The 18125-nt window shown below is 43.2% G+C and overlaps 2 long non-coding RNA genes across 4 annotated transcripts in view; one reads left to right on the forward strand and one right to left on the reverse strand.

The window, feature by feature from the left end:
- LOC143830468 (uncharacterized) overlaps positions 1 to 18125 on the forward strand; it is a 72786-nt gene that overhangs the window by 14193 nt on the left and 40468 nt on the right. For 2 of the 3 annotated variants that reach the window (XR_013228464.1, XR_013228466.1), the window contains exon 2: positions 2785 to 2915. This is a non-coding gene — a long non-coding RNA (uncharacterized LOC143830468). Of the gene's footprint in view, positions 1 to 2784; positions 2916 to 11220; positions 12804 to 18125 lie in introns of those variants that run through there. The other variant, XR_013228465.1, reaches the window with a different exon arrangement.
- LOC143830469 (uncharacterized) overlaps positions 1 to 18125 on the reverse strand; it is a 37128-nt gene that overhangs the window by 7977 nt on the left and 11026 nt on the right. The window lies entirely within an intron of this gene.

Genomic DNA, 18125 nt, shown 5'->3' on the forward strand with positions numbered 1-18125 from the left:
GTCTAGAGTGAGAGAAAGGTCAGTGAGAAGACCACTCAGGGGAACAATAATATAGTTTTGCATACTCCAGTGTACTCCCGGAGGGATGTGGCATCCAGCTAGGAAATGTACATTTAATTTGCTTTGGGTGCACAAACATGGCTGTATCAGTTTCTTAGGAGAAACTGATATTTCTTAGTACATCTATGGCTAAGTGATGTTTGGATAACGAGATGCAGGCAATATTACCCAAAGGATGATTTGCAAACCAACTCACCCTTTGCCCAAAGAGAGGTCTGGACACTGACAAAAGATAAAGATTCCAGAGAACTTGCACAACCCTTGTCCATCATCTTCGGGACCTCTTTAAGGACTGGAGATGTCCTGGAGGACTGGAAGAGAGCAAACGTTATTCCGATCTTCAAAAAAGGGAGGATGACCTGGGAAACTACAGACCAGTGAGTCTGACCTCTGTTGTGGGGAAGATAATGGAGCAGATATTAAAGGGAGCGATCTGCAAACATCTGGAGGACAATTTGGCGATCCAAACAAGTCAGCATGGATTTGTCTCCAACAGGTCCTGTCAGACCAACCTGGTTTCCTTTTTTGACCAAGTAACAGGTTTGCTGGATTGGGGAAATTCAGTTGATGTCATTTACTTGGATTTTAGTAAAGCTTTTGACAAGGTTCCCCATGATGTTGTGATGGATAAATTGAAGGACTGCAATCTGGATTTTCAGATAGTTAAGTGGATAGGGAATTGGTTAGACAACCGCACTCAAAGAGTTGTTGTCAATGGTGTTTCATCAGACTGGAGGGAGGTGAGTAGCGGGGTACCTCAGGGCTCGGTGCTCGGCCGGTACTTTTTAACATATTTATTAATGAACTAGATGAGGGGGTGGAGAGACTACTTATCAAGTTTGCAGATGACACCAAATTGGGAGGACTGGCAAATACTCCGGAAAATAGAGACAGAGTTCAACGAGATCTGAACACAATGGGAAAATGGGCAAATGAGAACAAGATGCAATTTAATAAAGATAAGTGTAAAGTTCTGCATCTGGGTCAGAAAAATGAAAAGCATGCCTACTGGATGAGGGATACGCTTCTATGTAACACTGTGTGTGAACGAGACCTTGGGGTACTTGTGGATTGTAAACTAAACATGAGCAGGCAGTGTGATGCAGCGGTAAAAAAGGCGAATGCCATTTTGGGCTGTATCAACAGGGGCATCACATCAAAATCACAAGATGTCATAGTCCCATTGTATACGGCACTGGTCAGACCACACCTGGAGAACTGTGTGCAGTTCTGGAGGCCTCACTTCAAGAAGGACGTAGATAAAATTGAAAGGGTACAGAGGAGAGCAACGAAGATGATCTGGGGCCAAGGGACCAAGCCCTATGAAGATAGGTTGAGGGACTTGGGAATGTTCAGCCTGGAGAAAAGGAGGTTGAGATGGGACATGGTAGCCCTCTTTAAGTATTTGAAAGGTTGTCACTTGGAGGAGGGCAGGATGCTGTTTCTGTTGGCTGCAGAGGAGAGGACACGGAGTAATGGGTTTAAACTTCAAGTACAACGATATAGGCTAGATATCAGGGGGGAAAAATTCACAGTCAGAGTAGTTCAGCAGTAGAATAGGCTGCCTAAGGAGGTGGTGAGCTCCCCCTCACTGGCAGTCTTCAAGCAAAGGTTGGATGCACACTTTTCTTGGATGCTTTAGGATGCTTAGGGCTGATCCTGCATTGAGCAGGGGGTTGGACTAGATGGCCTGTATGGCTCCTTCCAACTCTTTGATTCTATGATAAAGGTAGGCTGGCTGGTGAATGGCAAGGAGAGAAGGGAGCAGGGAAAGGGAGAGGCCATTGGTGTTTTCAGGAGAGGGAAAGAGAAAATAGTGTGGTACAGATAAGATACACTCTGCAAGTTCTTACAGTTCCCCCACATATGTGTATCTTGAAGAGCAAAAATATGGTTCCAAAGCATGGGTCCTCAGTTTTTTTGCACCCAGTCCCTCCAAAGTCACCATTACATCACTTTTTATATCAATAACCACAGCACACATCAGAAAAATCACAGATCCACAGCTTACTAGCTATACTATAGAGCAAAAACATGGTTCTGAAACACGAATCTTCAGAGTTTTTGCACTGGGCCACTCCAAATTCACCAGAAGTTTATGTAAGGTTATGTCTTTAAACCAACAACTTTACCGACACTAACTTAGCAGTAGGCACCACTGCAAACACTGTATCCTTCGATGCATAGTCATGTGGTAGAACAACCTAGGTTAAAAAAACAATGAGTCCAGTCCTAAGGTGAACAAAATTTTATTCAAGGTAGAAGTTTTCATCCTCCTGCACACTGTGAGATCCAGAAAAACAGATTCACTTTGAAATTTGCCATGAATGAAGCTAAAGCTTATATCACAGGGAAGCAATTAACAATAAACTATTGTGAGAAATGGATTCTCGAGTAACCAACCTATATGTGAAAATCTCATGGCTCGGGGGGGGGGGGGTGGACATGGTCTGAGATTGGGATTCAGTTCGCTCATTTGAATCCCGTAGGGAAAAGGAGGGGAGTTAAAGCCTTAGTTCCTTGAGTAGCACAAGGTAAATTATGTTCCCCATTCATGCCCTTCAATTAGACGAGTTCAGGGATAGCTGGAAGGGTCTCTCAGCTGCAGCTCCCTAAACCCTCAAATCATGCCAAGGAGTTACCATCATCTCTGCCATTTTGCTGCACCAAGGGGCTTCGTGAATGAAACTGCTCTTCCCCTTTTCTTTCCCCCATCCATTGCAGCCTTCCTGCCTCAGGTAGAGAAGCCTCCACCTTCCCGGCTCCACACTGAATCCAGCAGCTCGAGTGCCAATGATGCAGTCCACATGGCTGATGAGGAAAGCTGGTTGACACATCAAAGGGCAGAGAGAGAGGCAAGTAGGAGGCCCAAAGGGGTCATGCTGTGTTTTCCTTTCTGGAGAGGGGCGGGAAATGGTGTCTTTAGCAAGGGTTCCTGGCCTTTCTACTGAAGGGGAAGGGGGTCTGTGGCCCATGATGACACAGAGCGCCAAGTCTACTCCCGTCTCAGTGCCTGAGCCCGCTTGTCAAATTTCTTCAACATTTCTGTTTCGCATACCCCGCTCCATATACATACATGCATACACAAAGAATCACATCCTCATGTGAATGATGCTAACCCCCATATCAGAGTGGCAGCCAGTCAGTAAAGGGGATCAGCAAGGCAGGCTGGCTCCCCCATGCAGCTTTCAGCAATGTGCGCGCACACAGAGATCCTGATTTTCCAGCTTGGTTTCTGTCCCAATGGACCAAGCCAGGTCAGACTCCCTCTGTCATGCCCCCACTGCCACCTCCTGTCTCCCAGGAGTTGCCACAGCAACCAGGGCCTGCAGCTGAGCCAGCTCTGGCAGAAGAGAGAAGGGCCTCTGAATGTGCAGCAGGGGAAGGTAGCACAAGTCAGCCAGGCGCTTCCCAAGAGGAATCTTCGGCGCATCCGCAGATGCATTCCAGCTCACCTGAGCTATGCAGGCAAAGCAGAAGGGTGATGCTTGCTGAACGCTGAAGGAGGCAGATACTGCAGGCACACTGTCAAAGTAGATGGGGCCCAGCTGGGGAGGATGAGTCCTCCCCCAGGTACAGCCAATTATCTGGGCTGCTTTTAGGAGAGACAGCAGCAGCTCTTCGGTGTGGGTACAATCTATGCAGAAACCCTTCTGTCCAGCTTGGATTCCTTGGTCTGCAAACTTCTGACTCCCATCGGTTTCCCTGACTCCTGGCAAATGGTCTTTGACTACGCATCTGGTAATTGGACTAGCTTTGCTGAATATATGCTTATCTGGACTCTAACCTTGGCTTTCCCTCGACTACTCTATGCCTCGCCTTTAACTCTGCTTGCTTTGATTCCTAACAACTTGGACTTTGACTTTACTCTGGTGTGGACTTCGGCTAGATTCTGCAGCCCAAGCACCTCCTGCCCCTGGGTGTGGCCAGATAGGGCAGCATACCCTCCTCTCTCATGCTTCCAGCTCCCCCCCCTCCTCACCACTGGTGCCGCTGTTGCTGCAATGGTGTGGGCCAGCTGCAGACACTTTGGGGCTTCGACAGCCAAAGAGACTGAGGATTCTCAGGAAAAAGTGCACCAACTGATGGGCTCAAGGGAGTGATCAAAACAAAATCATACTACTAGGAATCAGGCATGATATAAGAACTTAGTACAATGGTCCATCAGTACAATGGTCCATCTAGTCCAGCATCATGTTTCACACAGTGGCCAACACTTCCTCTGGAGGGTATAGATGTTGCCTCCTGGCTTTGGGATCCAGAGGTTTAGTGCCTCTGAAAGTAGAGGTTTCTCTCAGTCATCATGGCTAGTAGAAACTGATATATCTATCCTCCATGAATCTTATCTAATCCTTTTAAAAGATGTTTGTTCCTGTAGCCATTGTTATTGAAAATAGGCTGGTATTTACGATGGGGGAATTAACAATTCTAGGAGACTAATAAGCAATGTGAGAGGTGGTAACAAGTGAGATACTCCACTGGTGTATATGAAGAGAGTATCTGGCAAGAAATCTTAGAGGAAGTTCTAGAAATTGATAAAAAGGAATTTTATTGAAAACAAATAAAATGTTCCCTAACAACACACACAATTTAATCTAGATCATACATTCTAGATAAAATAAAGAGATCAGGTATGAGAGAGGAAGAATTCATTCAGATGAAAGCATACTTTACCATCCAATGTGCCAAGGGGGAGTGTTCCAGAAGAAGCAGCCTGTCCAGCAAGCTGGGTCTCACATAAAGTAGAGCCCAATATGAGAACAGAGAATCCTTTTGTCTGTTGTCTTTTTATCACAAATTTTTACCTTGGGTTAGAGGCAAGGAGCCCTAAAACAAAGCCTTGATATGATCAAGAAGGCAATGTCAAAGAAATGGAGGTACACTATTGATGAACTAGATTTTAATAAAGGAATGTGCCATTAGGAGTACCTCCAGAGCTAGTGAAAGACTTTGGGTGAGTCCTTGGGTTTGACTTTATTTGCATTCTGGCTGGGAGACGGAGTCCAGGTGTGGAGAACCTTTTGTAAACATCCTACCATACTGTGCAAATGATTGAATTACCTCTGTGACAGCCAGGAGACCGCTTGCTGAGAATCTTGACTTCACATAGTCTGCCAGTTGACCTATTTCTGTCATGCAAAGCATTATGAGTAGCCATATGTTGACCTGACCTGTGTTGTTTATACTGAATCAGAAATAAAAATCAAGGATCACAAGCAGTTTCCTTCCATGCACAGCAAAGGACCTTATTTGGGGTGCACCACCATCACTACATCTTCTGTCAGCGAATTCCACAGTTTAATCACTCTGTGTGTAAAGAAGTATTTCCTTTTGTCTGTCCTGAAACTAATCCCCATCAGCTTTATTGGATGCCCTCATGTTTTTTGAGAGAAGAAGAAAAAAAATCCCTTTGTCAAATCCCTACATCCCAAGCATTATTGTATAAACCTTTATTATTTCTCCACTTAATCAACTTTTCTAAATTGAAAAGTCCCAAAGTCTTCAGCCTTTCCTAATAGGGAATATGCTCCAACCAACTAATTGTCTTGGTTGTCCTCTTCTGTACTTTTACAGCTTTATGGTGTCCTTCATGATATATGGAGACCAATACTGTTCACGGTATTCTAAATGAAACCATACAGTCAATCTATATGGTCATTCAAATATTACCCATTTTATAGTTTTGTGTCATCTGCAAACTCAACCGCTACACTACTTGTTCTTAATTCAATTTAATTTATAAAACAGTACCAGCCCCAATCAATCCTTGTGGGATGCTACTGCTTACTTTTTTCCATTGCAAGAACTGTCCATTTATTTGGTTCTGGTCATTTAACCAGTTTTTAATCCATACCTGTCATTTACATGGGAGATTTCAGTGAGGTACATTGTCAAATTATCAAGACTTTTGAATGTCCGTGTAAGTAATGCCTTCCAGGTCACAGTTGTCTACATGCTTGTTGATTTTTTCCAAGAACTCCAAAAGGTTGGTGAGAAAGGACATCCCTTTGCTTGCAGAAGCCATGCTGATTTTCCCTCAGCAGGCTTTGTTCCTCTATTTGATAATCCTCTCTTTGATTACAATGTCTACTAATTTACAAGGCTTCCCTTTGCAGAAGCCGCTGATTTTCCCTCAACTGACTTTGTTCCTCTATTTAATAATCCTCTACAAATTTACCTAGGATAGATGTTAGGCTAACCAACCTGGAATTTTCTGGCTCCCCTCTGGATTTTAAAAACTGGTGTGACATTTGCTACCAGTTTGGTGTAGTGGTTAGGAGTGCGGACTTCTAATCTGGCATGCTGGGTTCAATTCTGCACTTCCCCACATGCAGCCAGCTGGGTGACCTTGGGTTCGCCACGGTGTTGATAAAACTGTTCTGACCGAACAGTAATATCAGGGCTCTCCCAGCCTGACCCACCTCACAGGGTGTCTGTTGTGGGGAGAGGAAAGGGAAGGTGACTGTAAGCCACTTTGAGACTCCTTCAGGTAGAGAAAAGCGGCATATAAGAACCAACTCTTCTTCTACCTTCCAATTCATCGTCCTGTGCAGTCCCACATGGATATTGCGCAGGTGTACAGGCTAGCTATTGGAAGATTTTCACCAGCATAGATACAGCCCTGAATGGCCCCTCCAATGTGTTTCCTGCCCAATGTTCATGTGCCAAGGGAGGGGTCACTCCACAACACTCAGTTCTCTCTTTGCCACTGCTCTGAGATGATCCACTTCCCTAGTGTCCATTCATTTTTGACTCATGTCGAAGAAAATGGCCTTGTTCAAGAAATGTGATACTTGTGGCACCAAGATGACAAGGACAGATGAATGTTCTGTATGTCTAATGCATTTAGGAGATGCACACAATGTCGGGATGGGTTCCATTTGTCAGGGCTTGTCAAGGCATGAGCAGATCATGCTGCTCAGTTGAAGGCTGCACTCTAGCAAAAGGCACTATCAGTGTCAGCCCCACCTTGTAGATCAGCCAAGACTTCAGTATTCTCCATAACCAAACTTCCCCAGGGGTGCCCCTCCATTGGTAGCATTGACGTAATCTGTTACAAGGTCCAAAGCATCTCACAAACAATCAAGATCACTTGACCTGAGCCGTTCACACTCCTCATCAAAACTGCCTTCACCTAAAAAGCACAAATCAAAATCCAAGCAAAAGCTTGGTTTCAACAGCCCCCTCAGAGATGAAAAAAGCTTCAGATCTGGAAGCAACAACTCCTATGGAACTCATTTCAGATCAGAGAGCTTGTTCAATTCTGTGCACTCCTTCTCCAAGGCCTCATTTGCCTTCTGATCTCTTGGTAGTTTGCGACCAGACAGGACAGGAAGACCCAGTCCCAGACTACAGACCACAAATACCGGTTTGCCAACATAGGTCAGTGCCTGCTCCAGTCTTCTTATGTTGCTGCCATCATAACTAGGAATGGCTGCCTGTACCATAGTCTCTGGTTCATCATCATGAGACGATACATCCTCACATGTGTGGTTCCTGGACTCCCCATTCTGAGTCAATTTATGGTTCTGAGGAGGAAGAACATACTTCAATTGTGGGCTTCAGTATTCCCTCAGAACAGCCACCGGAAGATGCTGTGGGGAACCCAGGACCTGGTCTCCATAAATAAGGACTTTTACCTAATCTCTGAACAGATGTTGTGAATAGCACAAGCCCTAGACATTAGTTTTGTATTTATCGACAACATACCCAAAGATAAAATTCTGAGCCATCTGTACCCTGATGGACCTGGCCTGGTTGCATTTTCCCCCTTGGAGGGGTTCCATGATATGGCAACTTCTATATGAGCAAAGCCGTCTTCTATACGTTGTGTCTCATAGAACTGAGAACATGTACAGAGTCCAGTAGGAGGGCTGTGATTTTTTTTTTTTTGTTTACTCTTCTATGGTGGCTGAAGAGATGCAAACCAAGTATAAGTCTGGGACTCATATATTCTCTTCGGAAAAGGAGGGTAGAAAAATTTATTCTCTGAGTAGGAAGGCATACTAATCCAGGTCATTAAATCTACAAATGGAAAACTATGAAGCCGTTAAGGATGCATACCAGCTTCTGCTTTGAGAAAAGACTACCACATATCTTAAGCACTTTCCTGAGGAGCAAAGATCACTCATGAAAGTAATTCACTCTGAAGCCTTAAAGTTGTCAAGACAACAGATTGCAGCAAAGCATATGGCTGATGCAGTAATCTGAGCCATGGCCACAATAATTATCCTGAGCCGCCATGCTTGGTTTTGATCAACTGCCTTAACACCAGAAACTAGAGCTTGAGTGGAGGATCTACTATTTGAGGACAATACCTTATTTTCAGTTAAAACTAATGATTTTTGAGAGACGTAAAAAAAATAAACAGCTAATTTGTTTGGAGTGAGCCAACCGCAACCTGAGACTTAAAGACTACACTATGCACCAGTTTATGTATCAGTGCTTCTACAAGCTGTCTACGTATCTTCAGACAAGGATGGGATCACAGCAGCCATGGAATCCAGGAAGTGTACACCTTTCAGAAATATTTGTTTTTTATTATATTTGTATACTGCCCTCCCCTTGCAGCTCAGGGCAGTTTACAGAGAATATAAGCCATAAGATAATAAAGGTTTGTTTATAACAGTGATAACAGCAATAACAATAACAAATGACATTACTAATAACTAACAACTGAACTGTTAACATATCAACTGCAGCCCTGCAGATTAGTCAGTGCAAGTTTGCTATGGTGTACTTGGTGCGCATATTGGGGGCGGGGGGGTATGGGGCCAGTTGTTGTTTTGGAATCAACCAAATGCCTGGCAGAAGAACTGTATTTTGCAGGCTTGGCAGAACAGTGCTAGCTCCATCAGTCCTCAGGGCTCCCAAACCTCCAGAGATGGGGGTCAGCCCAATCAGCAACATTTCTACCACTGCCTACACAGCCTTTCTTTTCTTTTAAAGAGGGCCTTACCAGATATTTGCCTTCATGGCAAACAGTTACAAAGGATTCTTGAGTGTTAAGCATTGGAATATTGTTTAAAGTTTTACAAATTCTCTAAGTTATGTTCTCCAGAGTTGGCTATTAGTTAAACATTCCCATATTTGGATCTTGAGTTATCTACCCTTCTAGAGATAGATGCTGCTTCCTGTTAAAGCCTGGCAAGTTTTGTTCTGGGTTTCTATTCCATGTTTTTTTCTTGGCAGTAACCGGTATGGTGGTTTGCATCCCATTCCAGATCTCAGAGACTTGAATACCTCCCTTATGGTGCATGAGTTTAAGATGGTGACTCTACCTTCAATTTCATAGGTATTGAGACAGAGTGATTGGCTTGCTGTCCTAGATTTCCAGGACCCATATTTTCATATAGCTTGCCTACCACAAGTGTTTGAAGTTCAAAGTTCAGGATGTCTCATCTTTAACCGCTCCTGCAGTTAAATAAAAGGGTAAGGCCACCTGGGGAGGAGTTAGGGCGGGCCCTGTCCAGGATAAAAACTCAGAGGGCCCAATCAGGAGCCGCAAAGCGGCTCCTGATTGGGCCCTCTGAGTGTCCATCCAGGGCCAAGCAGCCAATGGGGAACCCTGACAGAGCTGGCAGGGCCTTCCTTTTGAGGAGGGGGGGGCTTTCCCCTTCTGTCAAACAGTTGGCTGACAGGGAGGCCACAGAAAAGCCCCTTTTCACTTAAAATACTGCTCTGGCCAGGGGTTACACACAGCCAATCCATGTGTCTTTCTTCTTTGCAACTCTCTGCAGGTTTGAGGCCACTGCATAGCGTTATTCTGCAAATGTAACTGTTTTTTTGTCTCTTGTTTCGTCTGCAGAACAACCCTGTGCAGTAGGCCTCAACATTCAACCCCATGCCCTTACAGACTGGACAACTCCTCTTCCTCTTCCCACTGCCAAGCTCTAGCGTCCGTTGTATTCTTGGAGACAACGGGCTTTGCCCCTAGTATGAATATAATGTTCTGCCCTGTGTTTTGGCTACAGTCCTGAGAGTGTTCACAAAGTGCAAGGCTATAGTTGTTTACTTAGGCTGTCAAGGGTTCTCTCTGTTTCTTACTTAGGTGACTGGCTTTTTATAGCTCCATCCAAAGAGAACTTGATGGCCCATATATATGGGTTAATTTTTCATCACACTGTGTAAATGTGAAGAGTTAGAATTAAAGGTCAACTGGAAAAAGCCCAATCTGACATCTACCAAGAAGGTCATAGGTGCTCAATTAGACAAAGGTGCAGTGGTAGTGTCACTCCCACACAAGAAAGCCATGTTAATTTCTTCCATGGCAATACATTTCATATGTTATAGACACCAGAGTACAATTTCTGTACAAAGGTTGTTGGGTTTTATGGCCTCTACAACAGCCATCACTTCGTATGCACAGTCTGTGGATCAGACTACTGCATAATTAGTTTCTGCAGTTGTCGGGCGGCGGGGCTCATGGCGGCGGCGGCTCTCTTGGGCGGCGGCTGTCTGAGTTGATGGCCTGACGCGGTGAGAGGCGCCTCTCGCTGCGTCAGGCCGCCGGGCAGGCGCGACTGCCGGGGGTTCCCTCGGGCGGCGGCTCCACGCGACTGCCGGGGGTTCCCTCGGGCGGCGGCTCCGCGCGACTGCCGGGGGCTCCCTGCCCGGCAGCCTGACACAGCGAGAGGCGCTTCGCGCCTCTCACCGCATCAGGCCGAGAGCAACTGCGAGCCGCGCTGTGCGCGGCTCATAGTTGCTGGGGCTGGGAATCAGAGGGATCAATCGGCAGGCGCGAAGCGCCTGCCAATTGGTCCCTCCGATTGTCTGTAATGAGGAAGGGTCCAATCCAGACCCTTCCTCATCCCAGAAACATCCCGCCCTAGAACGCCTTACTGTTTTATTTAGTCTGTGGCGCCCGTGGCGCCACGGGCGGTGTACAGATAATGAACAATGCATCTTCAAGCCATTGGTCAGTTTCAATTTAATTTCTGTGAAAGAACAATTGCATAATTTTATGGTTGGGAGTCACCACAACATGAGGAGCTGTATTAAACGGTCGCGGCATTAGGAAAGTTGAGAACCACTGATCTTAGGGTTCTTTTGGTTTCCCTTCACATTACATTGTTTTAACCACTAGCACTTCCCTTACAGGTTGGGGGCACACTGTAATGGTTCCTATGTTCAGGGTTTATGTTCTCCTATTGAATCAACATGAGCCTCTTGTGGCGCAGAGTGGTAAGGCAGCCGTCTGAAAGCTTTGCCCATAAGGCTGGGAGTTCAATCCCAGCAGCCGGCTCAAGGTTGACTCAGCCTTCCATCCTTCCGAGGTCGGTAAAATGAGTACCCAGCTTGCTGGGGGGTAAACGGTCATGACTGGGGAAGGCACTGGCAAACCACCCCGTATTGAGTCTGCCATGAAAACGCTAGAGGGCGTCACCCCAAGGGTCAGACATGACTCGGTGCTTGCACAGGGGATACCTTTACCTTTATTGAATCAACATTAACATGAGTTGAAGGCTGTTCGATTGGCCCTTTTTCATAGATGGTCTTTGTGGAAAACATACCTTGATCCAGATCGACAACACAACAGCAATGTTTTACTTAAACAGGGAAGAACAACCTCTGTTATCTTGTGCAAATCAGCTTCAGCAATTTGGGAATGGGTGATTGTGAACAATATGGTTTGAAGGGCTAACACATTGTGAGCTCCCAGAGCACTGTGGAAGACTTGTTGAGCAGGCTAGGGGACACTATCCATGACTCGACCCCAAATGTGCCCTATGTAGAGAAAGTTTTTGTGAATTGGGGGGACTCCAGAGATAGAGCTTTTCACCACAAGGTTCAGTAAGAAGGTGCCTCACTTCTGCACTTGATCAGGAGTAGACCCCCTGTCTCTAGGGGATACTTTTCAAATTCCTTGGGATAGGGGCCTCCTATATCCCTTCCCACTATTTCCACTAATTTCAAGGGGAGATGCCTAAATTGTCCAGGACAACACGGATTGTATCCTTGTATCCACAACAACCATAATTCCATGTGGTCTTTCAAAGGTCAGGGAATTTTTCTTCATCTAACACAGACACCAGACCACCTGTATGGCTGGGTCTACAGGGTCCCAACCTTCAAGTTCTGAACCTTACTTGTTGTCATTAGTCTGATTTTCCTTTTCAGAACAAATAAAGTTCAACTCCTGTAAGCAATCTACCAGGGCATCCTACACATAGAAATGGTCACATTTTCTGAATGGGTTTCTGACCCTTTTAATGTACCTTTAACAGTCATCTTTGAATATTTGTTCTCCTTGAAGAAAACAGCATTAGCCAATAACTCCCTCAGAGTGTACTTGGCAGCAATGGTACCCTTTTAGGTTCTAGTAGAAGGGAGATCCGTGTTTTCCCATTGGACTTCTAAGAGCTTTCTTAAAGGCCCATGGCTCCAGTGATTCCCAGTGGTCCCCTTCTTTACACTTTGGACCTCTGGACTTTTGTGCCCTGTCTTCCCTGTCTTTTAAGATGGTATTTTTACTAGCAGTTACATCTGCTAGATGTGTGGGAGAACTAGCTGCTCTGAGAATATATTATCCCTTTCTCAGAATTTACCCATATAGGGTAATATTGGGCCTAGCCTTCAGTTTGTCCCTAAGGTTCCAAGGTTTCACTTGTCACACAAGACATTAGTTTACTGTTGTTTTTTTTCCTCAAACCAACTTCTCACTCCGAGGAATCATTGCACCCCTTGGATGTTAAGAGAGTTGTGTACCTGCACAGGAACAACTAGATGGACAACAGTTATAGGTAAGAAAAACCCTGATCTGTTTTCATTTTCTGCTACAGTGGCTGAATTTAGTGATATGTTTTATTTATATATATATATATATATATATATATATATATATATATATATATATATATATATATATATATATATATATATATATATATATATATATATATATATATATATATATATATATATATATATATATATATATATATATATATATATATATATATATATATATATATATATATATATATATATATATATATATATATATATATATATATATATATATATATATATATATATATATGGGTTAATAGATCAATTATTTGAGTTCCCTAGTAACACTCCTAGAGATTGGTTTTTAATTTCTCTAGAACTTCATCTCTTTTCACCTCAACTTGACTCAGTTCCTCAGACTCTCTTCCTGAAAATAATGTCTATGGCATGGGTATACTTTACATAGTGAATATAGAACCAAAATAATTCATTGAGGTTCTCTGCCATATCCCAATCTAACTTTAGCAATCCTTTTATATCTTTGTCATCCAAAGGCCCAATGTCTTCTTTGGCTGGTTTCCTCTTCTAAATATGTTTTTATCAACCCGCTTCTCAAAATCTCTTTCTGCATGCCTAATTATTGACATATTTATTTTGCCAGAGTCTGTGATCCCAAATATGTGCTAGTCTACTCATGCAAATGATATAGTCACTGTAATAAATTATAGTTACTGGGACCATGTCATTGAAAGGTCTGAAGTATATAATTTCTTTAATATAAATAGTGCCAAGTCAACTCTATTAGTATGCTCCAGACATAAAGAAAAGCCTCAATAAACATTTTTCTAAAACTTTCTTGAGGCTAAAATGGGTGAGATAATAGGAGAATGAATCTCTGGAGCACTGTCTATTGTTAATAGCAACCTCATTGGACTCAATTTACATCAGGGTCAAGGAGCTGAGTGGTATTGTTAGAACTTATCTCTGTACCATTTTCCCAACCTCAAATAGTCCACCCCCATTTGCCTCACTGGAGAAAGCATACAAGTTACCAATAAAAAGTCTATATTTTCCCCCAAAGGACCAAACTGTAATGGGCAGTTTGAGATTAACAAAATGATATGGGAAAAGGGTACCATTCCCCTACCCCATGGTCTGCCATCCTGATCTGAAATGGGAGCTCCAAATGCTATTTTTAATCAATAAATCTGTTCTAGAATCCATTCACAAACAGCAAATTATGATCAACTTATGCTTGTCAAACACAAGGAAATACTTGGAGGGCACTTGTGAGCAGGATATTTGAATAACATGCTCACATGTACACAGGGAGAACTCATCAGAAAGTCTCTTGGACAGAAAATGATCTCACTCTTAACTGGAAGTTGCATTCCTAAACATGCTCAGTAGAATCCTGTCTCCTGCTAAATGTGAAAAGAACCTACTGAAACAAAACAGTTACAAACTAGTACAACTATGAGATTAGTATTCCTTCATTACTTCAGAAATTGACTGGGGTGTGGGGAGCCATACCCATTAACCTTATGAACAAACACCAAGTTCAAATATGACAAGTGCAATATTGAAATCTTTACAATGATAAACGTCCTTAGGAATCATCTATTTAAAACGTTGAAAGACACAGATAATGAATGCCAGGAAACATGCTGTGTATTAGAATCACCCTGCTTATAGATTCACCATAGCTCATGACAAAGATATTCTAAGTGGACCTCCTACCTCTGTGCCATGCTGACATTGCTTTGTATTGGCTGCTGTTAGATCCCTGTAATCCTGAGCCTTGGGATCTTGTTCAACATATTTGCCCCACTTGGTAGACATGTTTGTAAGTATTTAAAATGGAAATGAACTCTAATCTTTTTGTGTGCTCATCACAATGAATTTTAATCCCTTAACTCTCACATTTAACATAATTTGCTTTTTAAGACAAAATTTACTTTAAAATAAAATTTTGCTCTACCTGGTAGCTTACACTCTGAAATCTATGGGATTAACTTCCAGGTAAATACATATCACTCTGAAGGGTTGAGTTTCTGCTTGAGCCTTCCCGTCACTGCTACCAGACATCTGGCTAAGGACTCTGGGGGTGAATCAGGATAGCCATTCATCAGGAGGAAGAGCTCAGTGTCATCAGCAAATTGATGATATCCCAGCCCACACTTCCATACTAGCTGGGCAAGAAGATGCATAAAGATGTTCAATAGAATTGAGGAGAGAACCGCTCCCTCTGGCACCTTACATGGGGGGTTGGCAGCAGTGCAATTGACTCTAAGTGCTACACTCTCTCCTTGACCCCAAAGAAAACAGATTAACCATTGAAGGGCTGTGCTTCGTATCCCGATGACAACGAGGTGACAAGCTCATGGCTGACTGTGTCAAGGATAATCCAGAGCCTGCGGACCAAGCCCTACGAGGAAAGGCTTAGAATCTTGGTGATGTTCAGCCTGGAGAAGAGGAGGTTGAGAGAGGACATAACTGCTGTCTTTAAGGAAAGGTAGTCATTTAGAGGAGGGCAGGGAGTGGTTCTTTTTGGCAGCAGAGGATAGGACCCACAATAATGGCTTTAAACTAAGTGTAGAATGGTACTTGCTAGATTGGGGGGGGGGGGGGAGATTTCACAGTCATTCAGCAGTGGAATAGGCTACCTAAGGAGATGGTGAGTTCCCCCTCACTGGCAGTCTTTAAGCAGCTGCTGGACTTATAGATTCTTTAGGTTGATATTGTATTGAGCAGGAGGTTGGACCAGACAGCCTGTATGGCCCCTTTCAACTTTATGATTCTATTGCAAGAAGTATACAGACACATACAAGTTTTATTTGTTTGTTTTTAGATTTTTAGTCTATCTTTCCCCAAAGGCTCAGAGCAAGCTACAGGTTTTAAAATCATATAAATTTAAAAGCAAGCAGATTTAAAACTAAATTAAATTAAAAACTTAATTATAGTGTGATTAGTGATAAGTGTAAATTCACAGTTGTTTAAGAACCATTTTGAGTCTAATACTGTTTCATGAACAGTATTAGTGTTTCACTTCTTATAAATTCTAACGTGATTTTGAATTCCTATGAATCAAAACGATGGAGAAGTTGCTGCAAAATGCAAACCAACGAGATCTCTTAATAGCAATACTATTTGAACTATTATTTAACTAAGCTTCTTCATGGCCCATTATGCACGGGGGGGATAGCGTGTATTCGGGGTGGAATGGCGGCGACTAAAATCACCGATAACGCACGGCGCCGGCTGCAACCGGCTGCAGATTCGGTGCATGCCGCCGAAAAAGCCGCGTTAGCGAAACTCAGAAGAAAGCATAGCTTCCGGGTGACCGGGGCGCAACCAGAAGCGGCGCTGGGGTCGCCGCGTGCATAATCGGTTACTCTGGGTTTTGCCGCCGTTGCGTCCCGTCCCGTGCATAAGCGGTTTGCTTCGCTTCTTCCCCCTCCGCATTTTCCATGTGACCCGAAATCACCGTTTCGGCAGCCGTGCATAATGGGCCCATGTCAGGCATTAGTATTTATTACTTCCTGATTATAGAAGTACCCCCAAAATTATATTCTGCTCCTGAGAACATATTTGTGCAAATTATATGTCACATATGGAAGAATTATACACATGGGTGGCCATGTTGGTCTGAAACAGTAGAACAAAATTTGAGTCCAGTGGCACTTTTAAGACCAACAAAGTTTTATTCAAGGTGTATAAGATTTCATGTTTATCTGAAGAAGTGAGCATACACATGAAAGTTTATACCTTGAATAAAACTTTGTTGGTCTTAAAATTTTGTTGAAGTTGCTACTGGATTCATATGCAAGAATTGTTATCCCTGTAAGTATCATATTAAGCTAAGAAGAAGAAGAGTTGGTTCTTATATGCCCCTTTTCTTTACCTGAAGGAGGCTCAAAGCGGCTTACAGTCGCCTTCCCTTTCCTCTCCCCACAACAGACACCCTGTGAGGTGGGTGAGGCTGAGAGAGTCCTGATATCACTGCTCGGTCAGAACAGTTTTATCAGTGCCGTGGTGAGCCCAAGGTCACCCAGCTGGCTGCATGTGGGGGAGTGCAGAATCGAACCTGGCATGCCAGATTAGTACGCACTCCTAAACACTATACCAAACTACTGTATATACTCGCATATAAGCCGACCTGCATATAAGCAGAGGCACCTAATTTTACCACAAAATCTGGGCAAATGTATTGACTCTCATGCCAGATTAGAAGTCTGCACTCCTAACCACTACACCAAACTGGCTCTCATTCTACCTTTTGAAAATATAAGATTCTTAATTTCAGAAAAATTCTAGGGTTCTTCCATCAGTATCTCTATTGTTTGTACACACTGTTTGTACACATGGTAATACTTAAATGTTGCATTCAAAAATAAATCCATGAACCTTGGATTTTAATTGATGCTGTGGAATTTGTCAGACAGACTACTACACTGATTGATTGGGCTACCACAGAAACCAACCCAGTCTCCCTTAGTTCCTTGGCTAATTAGGAAACTAATCTTTTTTTTTCTCTTGGTCTCATCCCATTAGCAAGCATTCCTTTTTGAAACTTAAAGAGTTTTTATGATCTACACTGTTGGTTCTGGTATAGTACCAAGTTTTAGGAGTTCTACTGATATTAATTTATTAAAAGAGATGCTGTATACAGCTTTCCCACATTATTTTTTAATCTCTGACATGAAGGAGAATATATATTTGTAATTTAGTTGACAGCATTATCTGCACCTGCACCTATTATATTGTATTATTGTGCCATACTCTCTTTTAGTGCTGATCCATAAACAATAAAAAGTCAGAGTTTAGCAATCAAAAACGAATGAAATGCTTAGATCAGGATTGGTTAAGAGCGGCAGCCTCTAATCTGGAGAACGGGTTTGATTCCCTACTCCTCCATGTGCAGCCAACTGGGTGACGTTGGGCTAGTCACAGTACTGTTAGAGTGGTCTCACAGATCAGTTTTGTTAGAGCTCTCTTAACCTTACCTACCTCACAGGATGTCTGTTGTGGGGAGAGGAAGGAAAGGCTATTGTAAGCTGCTTTGAGACTCCTTCAGGCAGTGAAAAGCAAGGTATAAATTCAGCCCTTCTTCTCCTCTACCTATACACATGTAGCCCATCTATTATCCAATAACTTTATTACGGTGCTAGACCAGTAATCAAATGACAATGTACATAGAGTATTCATTGGTAATTAAAATAGTATAAAATTTAAAAGCAATGTTTTCTTTTCCAAAATCTGTATACAGCATACTGCGGGTATGAATTTACTGGTTGTCCCGGGCCCCCGAGATGTTCGCCTGGCCTCGACCC

This window comes from Paroedura picta, chromosome 2 (assembly GCF_049243985.1).
Source record: "Paroedura picta isolate Pp20150507F chromosome 2, Ppicta_v3.0, whole genome shotgun sequence".
NCBI classification, from domain to species: domain Eukaryota; kingdom Metazoa; phylum Chordata; class Lepidosauria; order Squamata; family Gekkonidae; genus Paroedura; species Paroedura picta.